At 41.9% G+C, this 27,237-nt stretch overlaps 1 protein-coding gene and 1 pseudogene across 1 annotated transcript in view; both read right to left on the bottom strand.

The window, feature by feature from the left end:
* LOC144681722 (receptor-type tyrosine-protein phosphatase gamma-like) overlaps window positions 1-27,237 on the bottom strand; it is an 803,078-nt gene that overhangs the window by 354,892 nt on the left and 420,949 nt on the right. The gene's annotated exons all lie outside the window — the stretch shown is intronic.
* On the bottom strand, window positions 4,181-4,768 carry LOC144681725 (actin, cytoplasmic type 8 pseudogene; annotated as a pseudogene).

Genomic DNA, 27,237 nt, shown 5'->3' with positions numbered 1-27,237 from the left:
CGGGCAGCAGGCTGATGTCTCAATAAGATTCTGCCCCAAACTCCATTTCCTCTCCAATATGGCTGACTGCAATTTTAAATTGGAGGTCACGTCCAATAATGCATTTCTCTTCAGGGTCTAATTTTGTCTTAAAGATTACTGGACTACTCCAGTAACAAACAAGCACTTGTGTGATATTTCCTTGCATCCCATTTGAATCTATGGCCCCAGTTATAAATCTTTTGGGCAGGTGGGGCTGTGGAGTGAGTTTAAAACATGTCAGGCAGAATCTTGTGCTGGCGCTGGTGGTGAGTTTGGAGGTGGGAAGGAACCCCGCCACTTTCCCGCCTCCACCAAAGTTAAGTTCTGAGCGGGAGGGCCCTTGGTTAACCTTCTTGTCCTGGTGCATATTGAGGCCTTTAAGTGGCTAATTAATGACCATTTAAGGGCCTCATCCTGCCTCCACTGGTATTAATGCAGCTTCAAGGGAGGTGTCAGCTGTGGCTCAGTCCATAGCACCCTCACCTTTGAATCAGAGGGTTGTGGGTTCATGTCCCACTCCTGGAAACCAAGAACTGTGATTGTACTCGAAAGAGTTGCAATCTGTGACTGTCGATAACTCGAAAGAGTTTCAAGTGGGCCCATCACCTCACGGCATGCACAACAGCTACAACTGTGCAGCTAGTTTGTCACCTCATGGGTGGTGGGAGGGATGAGGGGTCAGGGGGCCCCTCGATCAAAGGCACACATCAGGAAGCTGAGGCCACCAAGAGCCACCCCCTGCCCTTGCTGCCAACCCCCCTACACTCCCCTCAACTCCCAACCCATGAAACTCCCTCACCCCATATTACTTACCTGTGGCCTGGGTCACTCCATGATCCTGGACTCCAGTAGGTGTTTTTCCTGCAGCAGCCATGGCCTCCGTGTCACTGCTGAGCACAAGAGCTGCTGGCAGCTCTCGGTAGGTAAAACTTCCACCCCCGGGCTTGTGATTCCAGGGAAAGGCCCACTGCTGGCCTCACCTGATTGGCTTGTAATTTAACAGGCCTTCCTGAAACAGGGCAGCGTGAGGGTCTTCTGCTGCTCTCCAGATGGCAGGTGAGACACCTGATGCCTCAACAAGATTCTGCTCATCAGCTGCCCCAGGAAACAGGTTTAGGTTGCAAAATGTGGCTCCTTAGCTTTCGTTATTTCCAGTCACTGAATGCTATTTTTCTTCCAATACGTACACACACGCTGATGAGGGAAGCCATTTAAGTTGACGCATTAGCATACACACAGGAAACGCCTACTGGAAGTATGTTAAGTAGGTGGATTGTGACAATAATCACTGTGTGATGCTGATTTGACACCAACTCTCTCATTCTGGAGCTCAATGCACCAGTTACAACCTCTCTTAAACTCAAACAGCTGTACAAGTGCTCAGGAGCAGGAAAGACCTCCAATAAATGCTATTTTAAAGGCACTATCAACTACCATTAGGTTGGAAAGAAAATATTTGGTTGTTTGATTTCTTTTGGCTGTTGCTGTGATTGTGCAAATGTCTGGTGGTTTCTAGAGTTTATAGAATTCTCTAAAGAGAGTGGTGTGTCATGGCTGAAGGATTTTGTGCTGACTTCAAGGATTCTGCAGAAACCACTTGCTCCCAGACATGGATGCAGTAGTATGCAATAGAATGGACTCCATCATGAAAGAGAATGAGCAGACACGATATGGAGCAGGGCAAGTTGCTCAAGCAGGGAAGCGGAGGAGCAGGGGCAGGGAGGGAAAGGCTCCCAGCAGGACGCCATATTTGACCATCCTACGAGAACCTCAGTGAAACAGTGTGTCAGATGTCTGTTCTTCACTCAAGATGCCTTCTCTGAAATCTGCCATCTTCTGAAGATGCAAGAACAACCTCAGTCAGAACAGTGAAAGGACAGCATTGCCAGTGACTATGAAGATGACTGTAGTCATGAAGTTTTAATGCGTCCAACTCTTTCCAGGCTGGAACAGGTGAAAGTTTCCAACTTGCCATGCACTGTTGCATGATGGAGGTCACTGAGGGCGGAATTGCCCAGGTTTGCACCAAGTGCGGTAGCGGACGTTTTACCTGCCGGCCACAATGGCGGGTTTTTGCACCATATTGTCTCAATCCGACCTCATTAATCATGCATTCCTGGGAAACACTCCATTTCACTGGTGAGTGACCTCCAATTCACCTGCCACGCTATCGCCTCACCACTTCCTCACGCCAGGCGCCATGTTTAAAGTGCACACCAGGTCTAACAGCATCTGTAGAGAAAAAAAAAGTTAACATTTTGAGTCTGTATGACTCTTGTTCAGAGCTCTGTCTCTGAAACCACTTGCTCAAAGTCTCTGGCTCGCTCAGCCTGGCTGGCCTCATCCATACAGTAAAGAATAAAGGTCAGTACCCACCTGAACAGAGCCTCTGTCAACAGCTTGACCCAACTGCTGGACAGCTGATTGGGAGACTCATCACAGATCCTCCACTGACCCCTGGAAAGAGCCAGAGGCATAGCAGTTGGGGGCCGCTGTGACCTTCAGAGCCACTAGTATGGGGTGTCCACACACATAGTTGGAGTTTATCTCAGGCCCAATCATCTGATAAATAGAGGTCACGGTCTCCCTTAAGAGGCAGAGCCTCCTTTGGCATTGAACCTCAGACATATTGAGGTAGCTGCATCGTCGCCTGTAAACCCTGGCAGCAGGATAGTAGCATCTTCTGCGGCCCCTTCTGCCTTAGGCTTCCTCTGGCCCTGCGCCTCTCCTCCCACAGGTCCCTCCCCTGGAAGCTGCATTTGGACACTTGACCTCCCCTCCCTTCTGCCTCTCTCTTCCTCCTCAGAGGAGGTGCCACCAGCGGAGACCACAATCCCCATTACCAGGGTAACAGAAGGCTGTCTGATACCTGGAAGGGTCCACACAGTCTGAATCCTCCGGGGGCCTTGGAGACACCAATAAGTCTTTAAATGAAGTCTGGAAATGCTAAAAATGAAGCCCTGAACAGAGATGAAGCTGCCAAGTACCAATAAGCAACCAGCAGCAAGCTATCTCCAAAACTCCTCATTATTTGCACAGGCTGCCCATTTTGCTTGTGTGTGACGAATACAAAATCACATAGGCAATGTAAAATCTAGCCTAATTGCCTTTTTAATGGCCTGAACTGGCCTTGTAATTGTTGGCTGGTGCAGCTCCGACTCCCGCGTGCACCCGCCAACTGAAATATCGCACGGTTGCACGATGACGTCAGATGCTCGCCTTACGTCATCACGCGTTGTTTTACACTCAAGCAGGTCAGGCGCATGCCCGCCCGCTCAGCGAAAAATTCTGCCCAGAGAAACTGATCTTGTACCTGCAAATAATCTTTTTGAGTGACATCGTGCAAAGGAGTAACGAAGGATGGGGGAATCTAGAGTTATTCCAGAAATAATGGAATCAGCTGAAATAATGAAGGAAAGCACATTTGAAAGGAAAGGTGGTTCTCAGTGAAGAGGTCCTATCCTAAAATGGGTCAGTAGTTAATGAAATACGTCAACAAGTTTCTCGAAAGGAGGGTACCATTATTACTTTTTCTTTAATGAGTACTTCTGTTTTAAATTATCATGCTGGTTAAAAGGATAGTTCATGCACAATCTATCATGTCCGGTCCTTAACATACCACTTGACTTTTAGAGGCCATCCTGCAATCGCCAAAATAGAAACGTCTGCAAAGTTGACCACAGACGAAATGCAGTAAAGGAACTTATTCTGAAAACCACCTGAGCAATATCATTGATTTCATCTGATTTTCATTCCTGTTAAAACGTGCATTTTATTGCATTATTCAGTGTAGTTACCACAAACTTGCAACATTAAGTTTTAAGTGGTTTATTTTGTGCCCAATGGATGTAAACCTCACTTGTGTTTGTATAAAGGTAAAGCTTTTTGCATACCAAAATCATATATTTTCAAAACTTTAAGGCCAAAAGTACAAAAGAAGGCATTATCCAATTACGTAATTTACATATAAGCAATACAGAAGGTTAAGTATTTTTCCACTTTTTGGGTGGCCTCTACAGAGGCTTCAATAACCACTACATCAATATTTGGAATGACTAAATGTACAATTCAGCCCTTGAATGTACTGCAGGGCTTCTGGTTTGTTTGTTGCCAAAAAATACCGCCAACAACTTCACTGTTCCAGTTTTTATTCCTAAGACAAGCACTAAAGCCATGCTACTTCATCTTGCATAATTATTGTAACAGTTACAGTTCATTTAGAAGCATTTGCGACGGACAATGGAAGGTCCAGGCTCATTGTATTCCTCCATTGTGGGCAGCGAGGCCAAGATGGAACTTCCATTCCAGACTAAGGATTTACGTCCAGGTGGAAAAATAATTTGGATTTTCATGGTGCTTGGAGCCAGAGCAATGATCTCCTTCTGCATACAGCCTGCAATTATCAGAATACATAGTCTTACCATCAGACAGGACAGTGTTGGCAGACAGGTCCTTGATATATAAATCACACTTCATGGTGGAGTGTTCTCATATATACCACAGGATTCCATAACTAAGAAAGATGGTTTGAAGAGGATCTCTGGTCATTTAAATTGTTCATTGACCACCTGCCCATCAGGCAGTTCATAGCTCATCTCCAGGGAGGAGGAGGAAGCAAGAGTGCCATCTCCTGTTCAAAGTCAGCATAGTGGGGCCTCTTCTTGATGTCACTGAGATTTTTTCTCTCAGCTGTGGCAGTGAAACGGTAGCCTGTTTCTGTCAAAATCATCATGAGGTAGCCTTTCAGATTGCAACCTGCCAAATCCAGACACAGAATAATATAAGGCAGGGTGTAACCTTCATAGATGGGCTCAGTGGAGGTCATGAAACAAAATCAAAAGTGCTGGAAAAATTCAGCAGGTCTGACAGCATCTCTGGAGAGAAAGACAGCGTTAACGTTTCAAGTCCATATGACTCTTCAGAGCTTACAGTGGAGATCATGTTGGTTTCGTCTGATTTCAGTTCAGCACAACTATGGTAGTCACTGATCAATGGATTCATTGACCCTCTTTAAATGAAAGGTCACAACAGACCCTTTTAAGAAACTGATGGCCTGCTAAAACTGATCATTTTTAACAAAAGCTAACACATTAATAACTATTACGTCATCTGATTCTGGGCTTTAGAGTGCTAAATTATACAAGGAAACTCACATATTGAACTTTTCTTTGGAAAATGGATTGATGAAGTCCATAAATGGATCTTTAAAATGCTGAAAGGCATAGGAGGTACAAATGAAAACAAACTATTTATTCTAGGGTGTGAGCACAGGCAAGAGGACACACCAGAAAATGAATAATGCAAAAGCAAAATGAGAGATTATAAGACAAATTATTTTCCCCATGGAGTTCTTATCAGGTGGAACAGACTCCCAGCAAAAGCAGCTAATTCTCTGCCAATTAATTCCTTTGAGAAAGAATTGGGAAATTATCCGCTTAGCAAAAATAGATTTAAGGTTATAAACTGTAAGTAAAAGACCAAGATCCAATGCCCCATGGAACAAACTGTTCCAAGGTATACTACCACATGGAAATCTCATGTTTTGGAAAGCAGACAGTAATAGATGATGAATGGTTAGACGTAGTCTGGATTTTCATTGGGTTACATTGCGAGGGCTAAGAAATAATCTAATTGCATCTTCCCAGAAAGCATTAAATAAATTATAGAATTTGTCATGGGAAAATTGTATGATCAGTGGAAATTTGGCTCAATGCCCTTTCCTTTTACCAAATCAGTGTTATTGTAGAATCTAAACTCTTAAGGATGCTCTACAAGTGAATTCCATTTTAAGGGAAAGTAAGTATAGATGGATCATTGAAGTAAATTACACAAGTTCTTTGCTGAGAAAAGTAGGTACATATGGAACAAAATAAGGGGTCAGGGGCTTCCTTCTCGCAGTTTACTGATATGGGTTTGAATGAGCACAACCTAATTTGTGCACATTGCCACTTAGTATTTCTGTAGATCCCATTAACTATGATAGCCAGTATGGCCCTCCCTATCTTAATAAAGCTGCTTCATGTGGATTTAATTTCTAGGAACTGGTACTGTATCTATATATAAGTATATCATGGGTATAAAGGTGATTATTTGGAAAGGGTTTGAGGAATAAAACAACGTAGGTTTTACCAGACGTAAGTATTACATAGAAACAGTGGAATATTCCAGCCATGGTTACAGGATTTGGGCTTAACAAATTTGTGGTCTCAATGTTCAAACAAAGAATATAATACTCTAATACTCCAAGCCAAATGAAAAGCAGAATACTGTGGATGCTGGAAATCTGAAATGAAAACAGCAAATGCTGGAAAAACTCAGCAGATTAAGCAGCATCTGTGAAGGCAAAAACAGATTTAAAAGTTTCAGGCCGATAACTTTTCATCAGAATTGTGAAAAGTTAGAGATGTAATAGGTTTTGAGCAAGAGTTTGGTGAGACAAGGACAAAGATCAGGTATCTTTCAATTAGGCATTTTATGGCCTTCCAGACTCATAATTGAGTTCAACAAATTCAGAACTGTAAACGCTGTTCCCCATTTTGTTTTCTTTGCATGTTTCGGTTTTTCTCTTATTTTTGTTTTCAGACAGCAGCACACCTGCTCCAGGCATATTTTTTGTTTATTTGTTTCTTTTCTTGCCTCATCACCATTTCCTTTGGTCCTGTAAGACTAACTCTTCTGTCAATGAATCTCTCCTGCCTTCCACTCTATCGTACAATGTCCTTTGTCCTTGTCTCACCCACCCCTTGCTCAAGGCCTATTACATCTCTAACTTTTCCTAGTTCTGATGAAAGGTCATCGAACTGAAATGTTAACTCCATTTCTCTCTCTACAGACGCTGCCTGGCCTGCTCAGCATTTCCAGCATTTTCTGTTTTTATTTCAATATTATAAGCCTGTTTGACAGTTGATTTTTAAATTAATTTCATCATAGAGATAGGCCATGAAATTTTGCTTCATGAACAGCTAGGCAAGTTAGAATGAGTGGATGCATTAGCTTCCTTCCTCCAAAATAGGCTTAAAACATCTCGGCCTTACTGAATATAGATAGATCTTTTCATAGAGCTGTTAACCATGAGATGTCTGTTACAATTCTATACGGGAAATGCCAAATGGATTGCCATCAAGATTCTGCTTCTTCTCCCAAACATTTATCCTTTTCTTCATATTGTACCTCGGTTTATCTATTGCTGTAATTAGTGTACTTCTAAAAGAAAAAGAGTGTTTATCAGTTGATATTCATGTGTTTACAATTATATTTGTGCACATCGATATGGTAATTTTACACACTTCAGGATCAGGCTAGGTGCACCAGGGATTTCTTTGCCTCTCTGCAATGTCTTTGGCTTGGGTCCCTATTCTTGTGGTGCCTAAACCAAGTGGCTGTATCTCTCATTTTTCTTTAGTTAAGGCATCATATTACATTTGTCTAAATCAGTTTGCTGCATTTTTGGAGCTGATGTCGTAAAATCTATACTTGAAGATATGTGAAGAACTGCATTCCCCAAGAGTTTGTGTTCCAGATTGCAAACCTTATGTACATGGTTGAGAAAAAGTATTGTAAAGTGAAATAGTGCCTCAAGTGCCTAGGCTGATATATTTCTTGTGTTAAAGTTTCTATTAATTCTGTAAAAAATCTGTACATCCATCTCCTGAAGTGACAGAACCTATTTGGTGATACAGCAATTCCCTCCTCTGTTCTTCTAATAGTTCTTGTTAATAGTTAAACTGAACATAGAATGCTTCAAGCAATAAAACACAATTTATCACAAATACTGTCATCAGATAATGTTCTGTGCCTCATATGTAAGCTGTAAAGCAACAAGATATATTTATCATCTCACTATTTCCACCTCACTTGACTTCTACTGTGACCAAGAACAGGTATAGTTTTACCAAACAACTCTCTTGAAACCAATTGTGTTACATTATTCAAACAGTGCCCAGACAGTCATTTTCAAATGATAGGAAATGCACCTAAACGGATTTTGAAAATGTTTATTTTACAAACTGTACTTTGAAGGATAGAACTGTAACTTCGCCTGATCTCTTTCTTTCTCATTCATCACAGATTCTGACTAAATGCCGTCTCTATGTACAGCAATTACTGAGGAAGGGTAGCCCGGTTTCTTTTCAGTGAAATTGTACATACATGTAGTTATTCTACCATAATATCAAGATTTAAAAGCAAATTACTACGAGGAATAAAAGGATTACAAAAATAAATACTCCATCAGTTAAAGTATTGAAGGAGCATTTTAGTATATTTGTCAGGCTAAAAGAGCAACATTCAAAGTCATAGATTTAACAGCAAGAACAACATCATCTGCCATGCTGGCCAACTCGCTAACATGTGCTATCTGACCTTCAACACCAACACCCCCAGGTCAGGTGACCTCATATGTAGAACAGAGTGTACCTTACAGTATCTTATCTGAGTACCGTATAGTATCGAATACTCAAGTCCATGCACACAATCAGCCATCATCATGACATCTCCCCCTTATTAGACCAAAACATGTCCATGTTTTTTCTACTTGGTGCAGTAGCTTTGACTCCATCCCTTACTCAAGGTACTGCAATACATTTTGCAAACAAGCTTAACAAATCATTATTTCCCTAACTCACTGAGTAAATTGATTTCTTCAATTAAAAATGTCAGGTAAGTTAAGTGCATCACAGTTTCAGTATGTTGTTCAGTATTTCACTTTCTGGAGTGGTTATTTCTTGGCATACCTTGTGATAATCATCAGTATGTAATTCGACGTTCCTCAGCGATCAAGTCCAATTTTTCTAGTGTACTTGCACAGATCACAAACAGGAGCTTCATAATCACAAAGGCAAAGATTGACGTACGTTATTGACGTACACCCTTTTTGTTTTGAATATAATCACAACACATAGAACTTCACCTCTTGGCACATGCTTTGTGTCAAGATGTGCCGATTTTCAATTTAAAATGGCATTGTTTTGAATCACAAATCACTGTTCCAAAATGATTTCTAATTTCATGTTCTGTTACTAAGTCACACAAAATCTTCATATTGCTCTGGTGGGCTCCTTTTGTGCCGTGGTCTGCCTGCTGTCTCAGAAACTCTGGTCAGCACGTCAGTGTTAGCACGTGTTGTCGTCCCCTCTGGAACCAATGTATTTCCCTCTGGATACCAAGCTGTCTGCCTGCCATCCGCATCACTGACTTACCAGACTTCTGGATTGCTGGATGTCAGCTTTGCCTCAGCCCCTACATCTGGTTCATCTGCTGCTGTGTCTTTGTCACCATGATACCTTTTGGCACATGAAGAATTTCTGTCATACAGTACTCCTTCTGGCGACTGAAAAGTCACACTTTTCCCTTCTTGGCAATAACAGTGTATGGCTTGGGGTAAAATGGTGTATCCACCTTACTCGGACTCACCTGCCCGAACAGTACTTCATCATCTAGCATCACATCAGACTGTCTAGCTCCCTTTCTGCGGTCTGCATAAAACTTTGCAGCACCTTTTTTCTCAGCTTCATGATCTCGAACCTTCTGATCAACACTGCTATCCCTTAGCTCTGGCACCTTGGTGCATATTTTATATCCAAATAGCAGCTTAGCTGGGCTCTTTCCCATTGTAGTGTGTGGAGTTGCTCTATACATGGCCTCCTTCCAATCTTTGTGCTCAGCCCGAACAATCCTCATCCATTTCGCTAAGGACTGGTTTTGTCGTTCCACTTCCCCATTTGCCTGTGGTCATTTATGATGATGACTCTGTGATGGTGATTGCCTGTGACTTGCATGTAATCTGCAAGGGTCTGTGAAATGAATTGTGACCTATTGTCTGAATACAGAGAGACCGGTAGACAGTGCCTTGCAAATAAATCAGTCATTGCAGACACCGTTCTCTCTGTTGTTGTAGACCTCAACACAACATTCTCATGGGGAGAACTTTCACCCTTTTGGGGGGGTTGTGCAGGGGCAGGCGTGGGGTTGATCAGCACCCCCAATTGGCTGGGCACCGCCATTTTACGTGGGTGGGTCAATTAAGGCCCGCGCAGCGTGACGCGTGCCCAGAAGCACTGAGCGCTCCCTGTGGGAGCGGGGTGGGGGGGGAATGTTGCCTGAGTCAGGAGGGTGCTCTTTTGCGCTCGCACGTGAAGGAGCGCAGAGATCTCCGAGGCATAAAGGTGCCTCAGGGAGATTAGTTTTAAGTTTAAACAGTCCAATAAAGTGTTGTAAAAATTTTTATGACATGTTCCCTCATGTGAAACTGTCACTGGAGCTGGGACATGTGCATTAATTTTAATTAAAATTTTTCTCAAAATTTTAAATCATTCATGAAACCTCATCCCACCCGTGGATGAGGTTCCATGAAAAATGCGAAGGCCACCTGGGTTCTTCGCCTGCCCGCCAACCTTAAGGTTGGACAGGCAGCTTTCTCAATAGGCTTAATTAGTTCAGGGGCCCGCCGAACTGAAAATCTAAATGACGCGCGGTGACGTCAGGACGCACGCCCAACGTCACCCCGCGTCATTTTACGCTTTGGCGAGCGGGCCCTGCCCCCACTCGCCGAGCCGAAGGTTCAGCCCATAGTAACGGCTGTAGTAGTCAATCACCACTAGTGTGGGCTCTCCTGATGGAAGTCGGTCTAAAAGGTCAACTGCTACATCCTCCCATAGTGCAGTCAGTAACAGTGTACTGCATACTGGTTATGGTGGATTGCAGTTGACATCCTTGACAGGTTTTGACAAACTGTTCCACATCTTTCTCCATCCCTGGCCACTATACTTTGGTTTGTAGGTTTTGATTAGTACTGACCGCTCCCAAGTTACCCTACTGAGCTTGTGTCATTAGTCTAGGTCTAAGCTTTTGTGGCACCAAAAGTCAGCTTCCTCTGAGAATACACTTCCCAATTGTACACAGTTCATCTTGTATAGAGATGTATGCCTTGCATGGGCAATTCTCCCAGTTTCCAGCTTGGATTCTCTGTCTGATGTCATCCAATTCTGGATCTTTGTCTGACTCTCTTTCAATCTCTCTAGTTGTCATTGCTCTGGGTGCAGCATGAACTGACACGAACCACGCAAGTGATTCAGCTTCCTTCTCTAGTGAGGATCCATGTGTTTGATCTTCCCTCAGCAGTCTTAACAGTGGGTCAGCGATGTTCATCTTTCCCACAATGTGAACCACCTAGTACTTGTACTGCTGGAGTCTCAAAGCCCATCTTTTGATTCTGGCACATGGTTTCGATCCAGGAGAATAAGTCATCACGAATGGCTTTTGACCCATCACTAATTCAAACTCAAGGCCGAATAAATATGCATGGCATCTTTCACATGCCCACACCAATCCTAGGGCCCTTCTCCATTTGAGAATATCTCCTCTCCACATTTGTCAGAGACCTACTCACATAGGCAATGAACCTCAGGCCTTCAGCATGCATTTGCACCAGCACTGCTCCTAATCCTACTGGGCTAGCAACTGCTATGACTTTTGCTGGTGCATTTTGATCATAGAATCCCAGGGTTCGAGCACTTGACAAGCTGCTTTTCAAAGCTTTGAAGGCAGCTTTCTGTTCTTCGTCAAATATGAACCATTCATTTTTTCTGGTTAACTTCCTCAATGGACCAGCCAGGATAGCAGAGATACCTCCCACAATAGTCTAAAAGTCCCAGAAAACTTCCCACTTTGTTGGCATTTTGTGATTCATTGCCTCTGCTTTTGCTTCTATCTTGTCTTTCGCTGGACTGGTTCCATCACTCTTGAGTTTATGCCCCATGAATGTTCGTCAAGTCATTCCCAGGACGCACTTGTCTGCATTTACTGTAAGTCCTGCTGACTGCAATCTAGCCAATACTAATTTCAGCCTCTTGTTATATTCCTCTCTATTGGCTCCATGAAAAATGATGTAATCTGAGATATTGGTTGATTCTGGCATCCCTTGTATCACCTTATGGATTTAGCGATGTTAAATCTCTGGTGCCACATTGATGCCAAATAGCAATCTTTTGTATTGGCTGAATTCCCTGGACTGCAGACATATCAACTCCAGCAAATGTCATGACACAATTCTAAATATCTCAGCGTCGATCCTTGTCACCAATGTCCTATCTCAGTCTGAAAGAATAACCTTCGAAGTCACAGATTTAACTGCAAGAACAACATCATTTCATCTGCCATGTTGGCTAACTCCCTAACATGTGCTTTCTGAACTTCAAGCATTACAGATTTCAACCAAATGCACATCTCTATATTCTGCAATTAGTGAGGAGGGATAGCCCATTTTCTGTTCAGTGAAACTGTACATCCATGTAGTTATCACTCTACCATAATATCCAGATTTAAAAGGAAATTACTACGGAAAGTAAAAGGATTACAAAAATAAATACTCCCTCAGTTAAAGCATTAAAGGAGCATTCAGTTGGGAGGAGAATATGGTCAACAGTGCCCCTGAAACAGGACCTAAATAATTGGGCAAGTTAGCTAGGTTCATGCTTTTATATGCTTCATGTCTTTACCATTGGAAACACAGCTTAAACATTCCTCTTTTATTGTGGCTATCTACCTTCAAGAAAAAACTAAATTAGGATTTGGTGTTCTTGGTGAGACAACACATTAGCCTTGATTTAAAGACCACTGAGAATCTGGTGAACAAATACCAAGGGGAACGACAAACTATTTTAAGCTCAACAGCATGTGGAGCAAGTAAGTTCAACTCCTGGGCTACATATCTCTTATCTTCCAAGGGAGTGGAAATCATCGTCCACTCTGGTTGCCACTCTGCTCCTACTTTTCTGCACCACGCTAGAGCTCCACATTTCTGGCCAAGATTTCCAATCCTGACTTCTCCGGAAATGTGGTGTGTACCTAAAATGGAACTGCTTTTTCACAGTGCTGGATCATTGGGGGAAGACAAGCCATGTCCCCCTTTTTACTGCACTAGCTGCTGCCTGCATGCTGAGGAGAGCATGTTAAAATGAAAGCCTGTGGAAAGGGAGCAGGATATTGGCAAGTAAGCCTCCTGGGTAATTTTAAGGAGTTAAAATCATAATGCCAGAGTTAAAATCGTTCTTTTTGTTATTGCAAGATGTGAGCGATGGATAATTTGTCCATGTGTGTTTGAATGGAGATGGCGCAGAATAGGACCTGAAAAAGGTGTAGCAGACTCAAATCAAATATGCCAAGGCAATCTATAGGAGCTCAGATGGTGAAAGTCAAAATCACTTTGGCTTTACACAAATACGTCTGACCAGCTTCGACTGTTTCCCCGGAGAAAAATAAAATTTTGATCTCTGTCTTTGCTTCGTTATGTAAAATTGACTTTTGCAACATTGAGCATTAAAATTGACCACAGTGATCCTATATTTAGAGGAAAATGGTGGGAAAATGTCATGTACTCCTGATTGCTATAAATGATGTATGTTGTAAAAATGCATGCGTATGGATGTCAAGCGAGAATAAATTGGGCTTCACTGTCATGCCTTTCATGATTAAATCATGACATAAAGTTGTACATCATTCACAGTCTGGGCTTCAACACTTGAGCAAATGAACAAAGGGATGCCAGTGTTTGAGAATCTGTATGCTAGCATACGTGGTCATTGTGAAAGAAAGGGAAAAATTTGTGGGGACAGTTTGAAAATATTTATTACTCAACAAGAGGCATGGAATGAATACTATTGTCACAAGTGATTTGCAAACTAAATAGATCTGAGCAGTTTTGTACATAAAATAGGCCCATTAGATAAAAATTGAGTATTTAACATTTGATTCATAATGGGTCTGAAATTCAGAATAGCACTGTCACATTTCTCAATTATTGATAATATTTCCACAAAAATGAGTTGGAAAAATAGTTACTTTTAATGCTGAGCTTTTATAAGCAACTTGCAAGAGATTAAAGAAAATGTAAATGGTAATTAAATGCTAATTTGAAATTTGTTGAGTAATATTTAGTTTCTCTCAAAATTCAGAAAGGCATCTCTCACCATTGTATTGGCAAACCTTTCAATCAGTCTGCAGTAGGGACAGGCTTTTTGACATAGAACGAGGATTATATGAAAGAAACACATACCAAAGAAGGCAATTGATATTCCTCGAAGCAAGATGTTGTTCAGACAGGCAGTATGACAGGAAATAGATGTGAAAGACAGGCGATTGCAGGGAGAATAGTAGTGCTATGAGTTGCATGAATGAATACAGAGGGATAATTGCATTTATGTAACATGGCTGTGATGAACAGATGCATCATTATGTGTTCTTTATTTTATATCATTACACAAATAGAAGTTGTATCAATTAAGTAAACGATTGCGTCTATCGCTCTACGTATTTTACAGTGCTATGGTATAAAACAGCTTACGATTTCAGTTGGACTTCATGTCATACGATGTTAGCTCAGTCTGCCTTCAAAACAACTTAAGAAATACATATGCAAAAGACAATATCAGGTCACAAAGGGATTATATTGTTACTCCCCTGGGTCCCACAATCGTGCACATAGAAATAGTCATGTCCCATAAATTCAGACAACTTACAGGAATGACTGATGCCAGTGAACCTGAAAAGGTACCTACAGCAGACTTAAATTTATAACCAGCACACTTAATAAACATCCACTGAAAACCAACAGCGTCTTTGTGTATTGGCCCAGGTTTTACGTTCAGCTGTGAAGGAATGGCGTTCACTGATCACCTTGCTGAAAGCTTCCTTTAAAGATTTTGTGGGCTTTTGAGTGGAGACCTACTCCAGCCTGGCATCTGATCTTGCATTGCACCATTCACAGGGCATCGGTGATGTCTGTGAGCAGGGAAACAAACAGCCCTTCAACCAATCGGATTCAAGTAACGTCACTCAGTTACTGAGGGGGGAGAAATTCATTGGAGCAGCGCCGGAAAAAAGAAAGCTGCGCAGGCTGCACAAATAGCCACCCCAGGGAATTGACGTAAAACTGCGCTGCATCACTAGAAGCACCCGCTATGTGAACAAATTTCTTCCCTGGAGACTCTTAAGCCAATAAGTAAAAAGCAGGAAGTGTAAATTATGATTTAAACCTTGTATAGAAGGCTAAATATAGATTGGGTAAGACAACTGAGATTAAGATAGAGAAATAAAAGAGACAAAGAAAGTGTTAAAAATTAATTTTAATCATGTTAATTTTTTTAATGAGTCAGCAACAGTAATTGGGCTAGAATATGGTTTACATACGTCATAAACTGTCACGTCAGCTGCACATTTCACCACTGACTGGAGCTTCAAAAGCTTCAGTACTTAACTTTCTGAAAAATTTCAGAAATTCCATCCACTGTCTTGGTCTCACTTCAGCTAAGTTTTATTTTTCACTTTCATCTTCAATTTAATATGCCTTTCATGCTCCTGTTGTTTTTAGCCTCCTGCCTCTCATCTTCTTTGTAAAATTTAAAATAACCCTGCAGCAAAATACAGCAGGTGCTAAAAATAAAAAAAAGGGAACAATGAGCAAATCAAGCATCATCTGTAGTGAAAGGAAGGTAGGGATAACACTGCAGGTCTTTTATTCTGCACACCCTCTTTTCCATGGCTCTATTGATCTAGAACATTTCTCGGTTCTAATGAAAAGTCATTAAAATGTTAATTCTACCTTCCTTTTCCATGGCTGTTGTAAGACCTGCTGCCTAATTCCAGAATTTTCTTCTTTATTTAAAATCGTTTTACCTGTTTCCCACTGGTGCTGCCTTTTGCTTTTCCTCTTGGGGTGTCTGAGCACCATCCCTCTCCCAGTTAATGGCCATGTTATGTAAATTGATATATTTAAATTAATATATTTAATGACCCACTTTTTAAAAAAATGCTCTCGCTGCGGGTGCCTGGGCTAAGCATGGAAACCTGCCTCTCCACTGGTTACCGACTTCATTTGACGTGTGTGTTGCCTCAACCAGCCCGTCACCACCGCTGAGCGGTGACTTCAGCCCCAGACTCAATATTGTTGTCATCACCATTCCCAGCCTCAGGGTGTGATTTGCTTTGGCCACAACAGCAACCACAGCCCCTCCTCCAAAGCAGCTAGCCCTGCCATTAATCTCAAGATGCTTTCTCATCTTTTTAACCCTGATTCCCAATGGCACAGTCTGAGCCCTGACCTAAAACCTGGTGACCAATCCCTCCTTTGCTAATTCAGAATGTACACATTTTTTAAACATTCAATGCTGGTTTTAAAACTCTTTTTATGGCACCTCTAACATCAGGAAAGCCCCCTCAGCTGACCTTTAACTCTGCTCTATCTTCTCCCCACATTCTAACTTTCTCCAATTCTTCCTACCCAATCCGGTCTCCAACCAGCCTCCACCTTACCCGACACATGGCTCTAACTCTCCTCCGACGCTGTTAAATCTTCCCCCTCCTCTTCATCCCACTCAACAACCCCCTACTCTTTCAAAGTGCTCTGCTAACCCCAGCCAGCAGTCGTGGTCCACTATGTACCAATGATATAGGTAGAAAGGGGGATGTGGTCCTGCAGTCTGAATTTAGGAAGCTAGGTAGAAAATTAGCAAGCAGAATTTCAAAAGTAGTAACACTTCAGAGTAAGAAAAACTAATTGGGGGAAAGCCAACTTCAATGGGGTAAGAATCGACCTTGGCCAAATAAATTGGAGTCAAAGGTTGGCAGGAGAAGCAGTAGCTGGTCAATGGGCTACCCTCAAAGAAGAGATGATTCTGGCACAGTCAAGGTATTTCCCTTGAAAGAGAAAGATAGGGAAAACAAATCCAGAGCTCCCTGGATGAAAAAGGAGACAGAAATTAAGATAAAGTAGAAAAAGTGTGCTTATGACAGACGTCAGGTAGAAAATACAATTGAAAACCAAGCTGAATGTGGAAGGTTCAGAGGAGAGGTGAAGGAGCAAATGAGAGAAGCAAAGAGGGGGCATGAAAAGAGACTGGCAGCTAACATAAAAGGGAATCCCAAAATCTTCTACCAGCATAAAAATAAAAAAAGGGTGGTAAAAGGAGGAGTAGGGCTGATTAGGGACCAAAAAGGAGGTTTATGCATGGAGGCAGGGGGCATAGCTGAGGTATTAATTGCTTGTTCAAAAAAGGGTGTAAAGATAAGCCCAACAACTACAGGCCAGTCAGTTTAACTTTGGTGGTGGGGAAACTTCTAGAAGCAATAATTTGAGACAAAATTAATAGTCACATGGACAAATGCGGGTCAATTAAGGAAAGCCAGCATAGATTTCTAAGGGAAAATCATGTTTAACAAATTTGCTGGAGTTTTTTGAAGAGGTAACAGAGAGGGCTGATGAGGGCAATGCTGTTGATGTGGCGTATATAGACTTCCAAAAGGTTTTGATACAATGCCACACAACAGACTTGTGAGAAAAATTATAGCTCATGGAATAAAAGGGACAGTAGCAACATGGATGCAAAATTGGCTGAGTGACAGGAAGCAGAGAGTACAAGTTAATGGATGCTTTCTGGGCTGTAGTGGAGTACCCCAGGGGTCAGTGTTGCGACCCTCGCTCTTCCTGACATATATTAATGACCTAGGCCTTGGTGTACAGGACGCAATTTCAAAATTTGCAGATGATACAAAACTTGGAAGCATTGTGAACTATGAGGGGGATAGTGTAGAACTTCAAAGGGACATTGAAAAGTGGTAGAATTGGTGGACAGGTGGCAGATGAAATCCAATGCAGATAAGTGTGAGGTGATTCATTTTGGTAGGAAGAACATGGAGAGACAAAATAAAGGGTACAACTCTAAAGAGGGTGCATATGTACACAAATCATTGAAAGTGGCAGGACAGGTTGAGAGAGCAGTTAATAAAGCATACAGTAACCTGGGCTTTATTAATAGGGGCAAACAGTGCAAAATCAAGGAGATAATGTTGAATTTGTGTAATCACTAGTTCAGCCTCAGCTAAAGAATTGTGTCCAGTTCTGGGCGCCGCACTTCAAGAAGGATGTGAAGGCTTTAGGTGGGTGCAGAAAAGATTCATGAGAATGGTTCCAGGTTTGAGGAACTTCAGTTATGAAAACAGATTGGAGAAGTTAGCACTGTTTTCCTTAGAAAAAAAGAAGGCTGAGAGGAGATTTGATAGAGCTTTTAAATTCATGAGGGGCCTAGACAGAGTAGATAGTGAGAAGCTGTTCCCTCTCGTCAAAGGATCGAGAAGGAGGAGGCACAGATTTAAAGTAATTAGTAAAAGAAGCAAAACTGATATGAGAAACTTTTTTATGCAGCGAGTGGTTAGGGTTTGGAATGCACTGCCTGAGAGTATGGTGGAGGCAAGTTCAATTGAAGCATTCAAAAAGGAATTAGACTGTTATCTGAAAAGGAAGAATGTGCAGGGTTACGAGGAGAAGGCAGGGGAATGGTGCTAGGTGAATTGCTCATTCGGAGAGCTAGTGCAGACACAATGGGACCAATGGCCTCCTTCTGTGACACAATTCTGTGGCGCTGTGAACCCCCAAATTTTCTTCTAATTGTCAGTGTCACAGTCTTCTTTCATCACAGTTACTTGATATCACGTGAAGTGAATCGAATTGGCTGAAGACCAGAGGCTGAGGTGGATCATCCACTCGGCATTTCTGGCTGAAGATTGCAGCAAATGCTTCAGCCTTATCTTTTACACTCGTGCTGGACTCCGCCATCATTGAGAATGGGGTTAATTGTGAAGCCTCCTCCTCCAGTTAAATGTTTAATTGTCCACTACCATTCACAACAGGATGTGGCAGGACTGTAGAGCTTAGATCTGATCCGTTGGTTGTGAGATCACTGTCTATCACCTGCTGCTTATGCTGTTTGCCACGTAATTAGTCCTGTGTTATAGCTTCACCAGGTTGACACCTCATTTTTAGGTATGCCTGGTGCTGCTCCTGGCATGCCCTCCTGCACTCTTCATTGAACCAGGGTTGATCCCCCTGGTAATGGTGGAGCGGGGGATGTGCTGGGCCATGAGGTTACAGATTGTGTTCAAGTATAATTCTGTTGCTGCTGATATCCCACAGCGCCTCATGGATGCCCAGTCTTGAGTTGCTATATCTGTTTGAAATCTATCCCATTTATCATGGTGGTAGTCCCACACAACACGATGGAGGGTATCCTCAATGTGAAGGCAGGACTTCGTCTCCACAACAACTGTGCGGTGGTCACTCCTACCGATACTGTCATGGACAGATGCACCTGTGGCAGGCAGGTTGGTGATAATGAGGTCAAGTATGTTTTTCCCTCTTGTTGGTTCCCTCAGCACCTGCCGCAGACCCAGTCTAGCAGCTATGTCCTTTAGGACTTGGCCAGCTTGGTCAGTGGTGGTGCTCCTGAACCACTCTTAGTGATGGACATTGAAGTCCCCCACCCAGAGTACATCTACGCCCTTGCCACCCTCAATGCTTCCTCCAAGTGGCATTCAACATGGAGGAGCACTGATTCATTAGCTGACGGAGGGCGGTATGTGGTAATAAGCAGGAGGTTCCCTTGCCCATGTTTGACCTGATGCCCTGAGACTTCATGGGCTCCGGAATCGATGTTGAGGAATCCCAGGGCAACTCTCTCCCAACTGTTTAGCACTGTGCCACCACCTCTGCTGGGTCTGTCCTGCCGGTGGGACAGGACATAACCAGGGGTGGTGATGGTGATGTTTGGGACATTATCTGTAAGGTATGATTCTGTGAGGATGGCTGTCAGGCTGTTGCTTGACTAGTCTGTGAGACGGCTCTCCCAGTTTTGGCACTAGCCCTCAGATATTAGTAAGGATGACTTTGCAGGGTTGTTGTTTCCAGTGCCTAGGTCGATGCCAGGTGGTCCATCCAATTCCATTCTTTTTAGATTTTTTAGTGGTTTGAGTGGCTTACTAGGCCATTTCAGAGGGCATTTGAGAGTCAACCACATTGTTGTGGGCCTTGAGACACATGTAGGCCAGGCCAGCTAAGGACAGCAGATTTCCTTTCCTAAAGGACATTAATGAACTAGATGGGTTTTTATCATGGTTTACCACAACCATGGTTTCATGGTCATCATCAGACTTTTAATTCCAGATTTTATTGGATTTAAATTTCACTAGAGCATTACCCTGGGTCCCTGGATTATTAGTCCAGCGACAATAGCACTATGCCATCACCCCCCCCCATATTCGAGGCTAGCAGCAGCAGTGATCACACTCCATATACGATCACAACGTACAACTAAATAAATAAGGATGAAGGTCATTTGGTTCATTTTAATTCGCTTATTCTCCATTTGACTGTTTGTTAAATGGTTCCAAAAATTTTGATTCGACTACAACACCTAAGTTTTTGACACAGTAAACCAGGAAGGCCTGTGGAAGATTCTGTAAAATAAAGTTGCCCTGAAAAGATGATCAGTATCATTCACGCGTTTACAATGACATGACGGACAGTGTGATGTAAAGTGCTATGTCATCGGCTGCCTTTCCTGGCACAAACGACACTAAGTAAGGTGTGTATTGGCTCCAGCTGTGTGCCATATTCTTCTTGACCGTGCTCCAGTATGCACTCAAAGATCTTGACACAGAAGTACCACATTCAATTCAGGATAGACGGCAAACTCGTCAACTTGCAAACGCTCAAGGCTTGCACAAAGGTTACTGAACATTTAAACAGTGAGTTCACTAACACCTCCTTCAGCTTCTCCCTTACTTATTTTAATACTGTTCATGAAATGTGCATTGCCACCAGAGTTATCAAGCATCTAAATCTTTGCTTCAAAATGCCAACGGCATAGTCTGTAATGTCCGAAACAAAAACAAAAATACCTGCAAAAACTCAGCAGGTCTGACAGCGTCTGCGGAAAGGAATACAATTAATGTTTCAAGTCCGTATGATGTTCCTGGCAATTCTGTGGCTCTCTCAGTACCTATGTTATTCAGGTATGATGGAGTTGCAGCTATGTGTCATCAACCATGTATATTGAGGGGGCATTCTTTGTCTGCTGTCACAATTTTATCTGATACATTAGCCACAAGCCATATGTGGCTAATTGGGAATCCAGATGTGACTAATTACATTTTGGATTAATAAATCAAAAAATGAGTTGTAGGCACCATTGTTGGGCATGTGATCTCAATACTCATATTCGCACAGTGTACTTGAATTTTCTTGTGCATTTGTGGGAAAAGTGGTGGGAATAATAGCAGAGTGTGGGCATTTCTTCTCTGGTTACTGCTTTTTTGGGTATGTGCTAAGATGGCTCGTATTACAGGACAAAGCATCGACCATCAGCACCGTGGAAGCTCATGGTAAGCTCAACCAAGCTTAACCAGAATAACTGCTCCAGTTCAGCAAAGAAAGCAAGCCCAGCCAACAGTGAGCAGTTCCGACTGAGCACATTATGGCAAAGAGCAAGCATCCAGTCAAGTTCTCGGTCAAAGGGTGTGTCTTGGATGTCTCACTTTGTAATTCAATATTCTTAGCAATCACTCTAAGAAGTCAAAATAGAGTGACTGCTGGACAAAATCCTAGAATCTGCACAGAGATGCCTGTCAAGTGAAACACAACCTTCATATTTACTTTTTAAAAATGTTTTTATTTTATGGATTGTGGATGTCGCTGGCAAATCTAGCATTTGTTACCCATCCCTAATTGCCCTTGAACTGAGTAACTTGCTAGGCCATTTCAGAGGGCAGTTAAGAGCCAACCACACTGAAGTCTGAAGTCACATGTAGGCCAGACCAGGTAAGGATGGCAGACTTCCTTCCCTAAAGGACATTAATGAACCAGAATGGGTTTTTATGACAATCAACAATAGTTTCTTGGTCACTATCACTGATGACTAGTTTTCAATTCCAGGTTTTATTTTCTTCTTATTCACTCATGGGATGTGGGCTTCGCTGGCTGGATCAGCATTTATTGCCCATCCCTAATTGCCCTTGAGAAGGTAGTGGTGAGCTGCCTTCTTGAACCGCTGTAGTCCATGTGGTGTAGGTACACCCTCAGTGCTGTTAGGAAGGGAGTTCCAGGATTTTGACCCAGCGACAGTGAAGGAACAGCGATATGTTTCCAAGTTAGGATAGTGAGTGGCTTGGAGGGGAACTTCCAGGTTGTAGTGTTCCCATCTATCTGCTGCCCTTGTCCTTCTAGATGGTAGTGGTTGTGGGTTTGTAAGGTGCTGTTGAAGGAGCCTTGGTAAATCCCTGCAGTGCATCTTGTAGATGATGCACACTGCTGCTACTATGTGTCGGTGGTGGAGGGACAGAATGTTTGTGGATTCGGTGCCAATCAAACGGGGTGCTTTGTCCTGGATGGTGTCAAGCTTCTTGAGTGTTGTGGGAGCTGCACTCATCCAGGCAAGTTGGGCTAGCCATATAAATACTGTAGCTAGTCCAGCTCAGTTTCTGGTCAATGGTAACCCCAGGATGTTGATAGTGGGGGATTCAGTGACGGTAATGCCATTTTATTAATTAGATTTAAATTCCACCAGCTGCTATGATGGGATTTGAACCCATGTCCCCACAGTATTAACCTGACCCTTTAGATTACTAGTCCAGTGACACTACCACTGTGCCACCTTCTTCTCCCCAGAGATAGCCACTGTTGGCCTATAAGTCCTTTGGGCTTGGTAAGGACTTATATAAGCATTTTCAGTCACCTCTTGTTTTCTAATAAGCCCATCTGCGTGTTGTTTTTCTCAACGATGTTGCTGCTGCTCCTTTGGTCCAACTGTTCGTTCAGAAACAGCTCATAGTGAGCAGTGAGTGCTTAATGGGGGGCAAAATATCATAAAGAAAGAAACTGGAAGCTCAGAACTGCATTGAGAATTCATGACTGAGAAATCCTAATGACCTGAATACTTGCAGATGAAAGGTGATTTGAATGTAGTTTCCAGTCATGTCAGTCCATTTGTGACTCCAATCCTCTCAGATTTTGCTCAAATGTTTACACAAGGTGGGATTCCTGACCCATACAGATAAATTCACATTGGTGTCTTCTTGACAGCATTGGGCATGATTTGAAGCTATTCGCAAGGAGAGTGTGTTTTCCACTTGAATTGACTCTGTAGTAAAAGTAGCGGTTGAAGGATTTTCAGTGGGAAAGAGGAAGTACATCAATTTTTGAGACTTTAACTGATCACCTGCCACAATCCTGCTGGATGGGTCGGAATAAAATTGGGGTTTGCTGATTTTGACCTCCCTTTACTCCACCATATTTCATATATTTTCCAGTTGTATCAATGGTTAAGTGCATTACATATCAGAGTACTCAGCCATGCAGACCAGAAATATCTGACTCCTGGTTCCTGACCTGAAGTCTGTGGTTTATACTGAATATGTCCTCCTAAAGAAGAGTCATTATGGACTCAAAACGTTAATTCTGTTTCTCTCTCCATAGGTGCTGCCAGACCTGCTGAGTTTTTCTAGCATTTCCAGCATCTGCAGCCTTTTGCTTTTATTAAATGCATATATCCATGTCATGATCTCATGAGACCAGTAACTTTTTATTTATTTTTTGCTTGGAGATCTGGAAACCCAGGTATTTACCAAAAGAATGAAGCCACAAGGTTCATGGTTGAAAACAAAAAAAAATTACAACACAAAAATCAAATAACATACATACTAATAATTACACTCTATCTTAACTAGTTGTTTACATTAAAGATATTAAACATACAATGAACGCAGTTACTTATTCTCTAAACCAAACTTCTTAACTCAAATTTCCTTCTACATCCATTTGACATACACCCCAAAGCTCAAGATGCTTATTGAAAACTGAAAGATTAACCACTTGACCTGAGCACTGCTTCAAAGATTTGTACAAAGGCTGAGATTTCTTGGGCTTTCCTTTTACTTCCAGCAAGGTTCTCCCATCAAATCTCCTCCAACCCTCCCACGATTGTAGACTTCCAATTCAACACAGATGTCGCAAATGTCTTAAACATAACCACCTTGGGTCAGAACTCACCTGGTTCTAATATTCTTTAACTCGGGAGTTTTGCATTTAAAACGCTCTCACTCTCTTTTCTCAGCTTGGCTATCCCAGAAGTCCAACTCACTATTAGTGGAGTCTTTCAGTTAACAAGAGTTTTCAACTCTTTTAGCCAGCACCCGGAATCTTAACTGAATTCTGCAGCTAGTTTGTTCTAAACTCAAAAACTTGCTTAAAACAGAACCACACACACAATCTACTCCCCTCATAATTAACTTCCTCTTGTCCTTTGCCTATTGTTTATCTCCCAGGCAACTTGGTCACATAATCAGTTAGTGAAAGCAAGGTACTTCACCAGAAATCATTTCCAAGAGAAAGTTAGTTCTTAAATGGACTATCACTGCAACATGAAATATGGGCTTTTCCACAAAGGCACATGAGCCATCACAATATATACTTGCATAATTTTCAGTAAGGTTACTGGACAGGAATCAAGACAAAGAAAATGCTGACAAATTATTCCTTTCCCTACTCTAGGGACAGGGAGGCCAACAGTAGCACCCCTATTGCTAGATAATTCAGATGCCAGTTTTGGCTTAGTAATAGCACTCTTGCCTCCAAGTCAGGAGATTATGGATTCAAGTCCCACTCCAGTGACTTCAACACACAAGCACAGACATGATGGGCCAAATGTTCTCCTTCTGTGGGTGTAAATGTTTCTGGAAAGATGAGATCAAATGGACATTCTTCATGACCTCATCAGAACAGCCAAGCACATATGGGTGAAAATCATCAGCCTGTCATTGTGAAGTGCAGAGAATTCACCTTTTCTAAACTGACTAGTTAAGACCATTGTATACCAGTTTCACTGTAACCATTTCAGGAGGACAATCACTAGCAAAGTCAAAACAATGAAAAATGGCAGAGGGAGAATTTGAAACTAATGGAAGACAAATGAAGGCAACACAAGCAGATCCAATGCAGTTTTATAAAGTGCACCTATGCTATAGATCCTGGAATGCCTGTGATCAGCCAACATGGAAAATTGTGGAGACATTGGCTATATTGTCCTCTGTGAGCTAATTTAAAAAAAATCACACACAACAATTCTGATAATAAATATTGTTTGTTTGTTGAGGTTCTGTTTGAGGTCAGTAATGATGAATTTATTCTGTACACCACAGCTGCACGTAAGTCAAAAGGTAAGCACTGTATTCCATGACAGACGAACCATTAACGAGTTTGAAGAACAAAAACATTTAGTAAATAAGATCACAGCAGTAACAGAAGTAAGTGGTAGGCTGGAGGTGGTTCAGTTAGTTAAATGAGAGCCATGATTAAACACAAGACAACACATGTGGAGAGTGGAAATGGGGGACTGCTGGGACTTTTATTTCTCATAATTAGCTGATCTATACTGTTCCTTGCTAGTTTCCTCCAAGCGTGTAGCGTCCTACACAGACAGAGAGAAAAATTTTGCAGGGCAGCATTCAGCCTCTATAGCTAGATGGTTGTTCAGTGGTAACACTGAACATTTAATAGCATAGAAGGAAAGTTCACAAAATGCAAATTTGTGCTCGTTTCACAAAGTAATAGCTGACTTAACAGAACATGTTAGTTGTATTAACCATGTTATTATTCAGGTACAACTACCTAATACCATAGTTATTGCCATCTTCAGCACATTTATTGGTATTTATCAATAGACTCTGCTAAGCACTACAATTTATTGGTGGGGTTTTGGCAGCAGACTTTATCTGATCGGTATAAGTTATTCAAAAACCATTTATTATGTTTATGCAATTTTGCTTGAAACAAAGGAACATAAATCCTCCTACTGCACTTATAAAGCTACTAACCCCTACCCTGCCTCAAGTAAAATGTACTTCAAGAATTACCTTACACAACAGCCAGCTTAATTTTCAAGTGTCCTAAGACAGTGATATGACTAACAATCTCCAATGTCTTAGATAAAGAAACTGCTAAAGCTCACGTGTTACCTTTCTTTACATTAAGAAACCAGGCTGAAGGTTCAAGATCGCATAGTGCAGATGAGGCCAAAGTTCAAAGTAACAGAAGGTATTACAGTTATCAGGTAGCAACTGTGATAAGAAAAACTGTATGTTGTAAAAACAAAGTTCAAGGAAAACTCAGCAGGTATGGCAGCATTAATGAAGAGAGAAACAGAGTTAATGCTACGAGTCCAATACAGCAGGTCTCTTCTTTGGAATTGTATATTGTAGCTGTCTTAAGTATGCATTGTTACCTTGGGTTTTGGCATGGTTATATTTTGAGGTTATATTAAAGTACAAATCTTCACAATGAAACTACAAAAACAAAGGGGTGAATTCTAACCCAAAAACAGATGGGTTGGGGTTGGGTGAGATGTTAAAATTTTAAGAGTCTCAAACCTGATCCCAGCCTAACTCCAACTCGCCCACTTCCGAGTTTTTTGAAGGCAAGACAAGGAGAAGGCAACCAGTCCAGGAGGCAGGTTGATCTTTTAAATATGGCTCCCCAATTATTTATGTTGATTTCCTAATGTTTTATGCTAGAATTTACATATGATGATGAGATCCCCAGGAAAACTTTGACCAAAACTGGATTGAGCAACATTCTGGTCCAATTTGTCTTTTATCATAGATAGCTTCGTATCTCCTTGAACTTTTATAGCCAATTGAGCATTGAGTTAAACTTGATACAAGCTTCTGTCTGAAATCCTTAAGCATTATGAACTGGTTTTAAAGAGACAGCCACCAAATCAAAACTAGACAAATATTATGGTGCGCAGTTGTGATATTACAAATTTTTAGTAAAAAAGCTGTTTTGAAGATCGCATTTTGTAAAACTTGGACTGAGTTTAAGGACTGTTTCCAAAATGGACTCAGAGGGCCTCCTTGTGGATTTGGACTGGAACCTGTCAGCCAGACAAAGAGGAGACATCCTCAGACATGTATAAGTAAAATTCAAAGAGTTTTCCAGGAGATTAAACAGAAATTCATTGACTTGATTATTTTTCATCCAGAGGCAAAAACATTAACTGATAAGCCACTATAAGGTTTGAACAACCTTATAGCTCCTCTCCGCAGATGCTGCCAGACCTGCTGATTTTTTCCAGGTATTTTTGTTTTTGTTTTGGATTTCCAGCATCCGCAGTTTTTTGCTTTTATGAACAACCTTGACTCTTTTGATCACAATGGAGCGGGGTTAGGTGGGAGGGGGGCGTGTACAAGGATACTTTGGATAACTGTACTGGAATTATCCCTTGGCTTTTTGGAAAGTGACTTGGCATTCTTATGCAGGTCACATGATAACAGTGGCCATCTTACCATACATGCAAAAAGCATTGGAAAGGGCAGGAAGCTGGCAGGTCCAGGGCGAAC

This window comes from Cetorhinus maximus, chromosome 6 (assembly GCF_964194155.1).
Source record: "Cetorhinus maximus chromosome 6, sCetMax3.hap1.1, whole genome shotgun sequence".
Lineage (NCBI taxonomy): Eukaryota > Metazoa > Chordata > Chondrichthyes > Lamniformes > Cetorhinidae > Cetorhinus > Cetorhinus maximus.
Note: the sequence above shows the minus strand (reverse complement) of the source record. Positions and strands in the feature narration are given on the sequence as shown.